The sequence below is a fragment of the Syngnathus leptorhynchus genome, unplaced genomic scaffold, assembly GCF_054491065.1.
Source record: "Syngnathus leptorhynchus isolate UIUO unplaced genomic scaffold, UIUO_Slep HiC_scaffold_134, whole genome shotgun sequence".
NCBI lineage: Eukaryota > Metazoa > Chordata > Actinopteri > Syngnathiformes > Syngnathidae > Syngnathus > Syngnathus leptorhynchus.
The window spans coordinates 35,001-37,261 of NW_028232101.1; positions in this window are offsets into that span (position 1 = coordinate 35,001).

Consider the following 2,261-nt stretch of genomic DNA (forward strand, 5'->3'; position numbering starts at 1 on the left):
GTCGAGGGGACTTCGCGGTGGACAGGGGGGTGCGAATCCGGCCGGGCGGCCCTTCGATGGAGCCTGGTGCAGGGACATTCAATGGGATGAGCCGCGCTCGCCGCGGAACCTTCGAGCGCCGCTACTCAGCAAGTAAACGAGAGGGAGCTGCGCCCGGCCTCGTAAGACGCCTCTTCTCCGGTGCGAGCGCCCCGACGCCGCTGGCCGCCGCCGCCGCCTTGCCGCTATCCCGCCGCGCGTTTGGGGAGGGAGGGCGACCCGTAGGACGGCCCGCCGACTACACGACCGTTTGGCAGAGCGAGTGCAAGGTTAGGCGAGCTGGGCGGTAACTCGGGTTAGTCTGGGGAGACTCGCGGTGGACAGGGTGGCGCGAATCCGGCCGGGCGGCCCCATCGATTAAGCATTGGTAGGGAGCCGAGGATGAGCCGTGCGAAGTGGCCTCGGAGGCGGTCCGTGGGGGACGACGGGGGGGGGGACGGGCGTCGGCCCTCCGGCCCGAGCAGAGAACGTTCGGTCACCCAAGCGGGAATCTGCGCCCCGGCCCGAGTCGGACTCGGTCGGTGCGGCCCGCTGAGGCCCTCAACTATTCCCGTACGCGGGGGTCGGGAGCTGCGGCGCTGCGCCGGCGACTTACCCGCGCGAGGCACGCACTGCGTGCGGCCAGGATGCGGAGTTGGATCGGCGCTGGTTGGGAACCCTCGGGGAACGAAGGCGGACGGCGGCCAGCCGGCGCCGACGAACCCGTCGGGGAGGGGGCTGGTGGCAGGCGCGATCGGCACTATTGCTGACTGCCGGGAGGGAAGCTGCGCCCCGGCCGAGTCAGACTCAGCCGTTGCGGCCCCCCCGAGCCCGCAGCGCGTAGCGCGGAAGCCATACGCCCCCCCGATGCGGAGCGACAGACGCCCCCGCGACCGCGGTTGGTCGGGAAGGCTTTTCGGATAGAGGTCGGACGGTGTGTGTGGACGGCTTCCCGTGGTGCCGCCGCTATCAAGCCGGAGGGTTTGAGAAACGACATTCGCGGAAGGACCGGCGCGGCCGGCGGACGCTCGCACGCGCGGCGCCCGACACTCAGCCGCTCGCTCGGCCTCCGTGGATCGTGGCTAGGTGGGATGGATGAACCGGGTCGTCTCGGTCTCGCCGCAGTACGGTCGCGCCGGGGCCTGCGGGGCGGCGCGGGGAGCGCACGCTCACGCGGCGGCCGGGGCGCTAGAGTGCGACCCGCAGTGGGTAGGAACCGTCCACCCGACGTCGGACGAGCCGAGGCCGATGGGGGCCCTACCAAGGCGGGTCATGAGTGCCAGTCGGTCAGTTGGGTGAGGGGGTACTCGGAGGCCCGCCGGGAGCAGACGGGCGACCGGGGATGGGGGGCGTACGCGGGCGGGCGCCGGGAGAAGACGGCCCGTCCGGGGTCGAATCTCGGCCTGTGTTTTCGGAGCCGGCCGGGCATCACGCTCCCTCCTTGGATGGACAACATTCGTAGTTGACACTTTGTGTCATTTTATCCGAGCGGGCGGGCGCCTCGAGAGGCGGACCGTCCGGGGCGACTCTCGGCCTGTGTTTTCGGAGCCGGCCGGGCCTCACGCTCCCTCCTTGGATGGACAACATTCGTAGTTGACACTTTGTGTCATTTTATCCGAGCGGGCGGGCGCCGCGAGGCGGACCGTCCGGGGCGACTCTCGGCCTGTGTTTTCGGAGCCGGCCGGGCATCACGCTCCCTCCTTGGATGGACAACATTCGTAGTTGACACTTTGTGTCATTTTATCCGAGCGGGCGGGCGCCTCGAGAGGCGGACCGTCCGGGGCGACTCTCGGCCTGTGTTTTCGGAGCCGGCCGGGCCTCACGCTCCCTCCTTGGATGGACAACATTCGTAGTTGACACTTTGTGTCATTTTATCCGAGCGGGCGGGCGCCGCGAGGCGGACCGTCCGGGGCGACTCTCGGCCTGTGTTTTCGGAGCCGGCCGGGCATCACGCTCCCTCCTTGGATGGACAACATTCGTAGTTGACACTTTGTGTCATTTTATCCGAGCGGGCGGGCGCCTCGAGAGGCGGACCGTCCGGGGCGACTCTCGGCCTGTGTTTTCGGAGCCGGCCGGGCCTCACGCTCCCTCCTTGGATGGACAACATTCGTAGTTGACACTTTGTGTCATTTTATCCGAGCAGACGGGCGCCGCGAGGCGGACCGTCCGGGGCGACTCTCGGCCTGTGTTTTCGGAGCCGGCCGGGCATCACGCTCCCTCCTTGGATGGACAACATTCGTAGT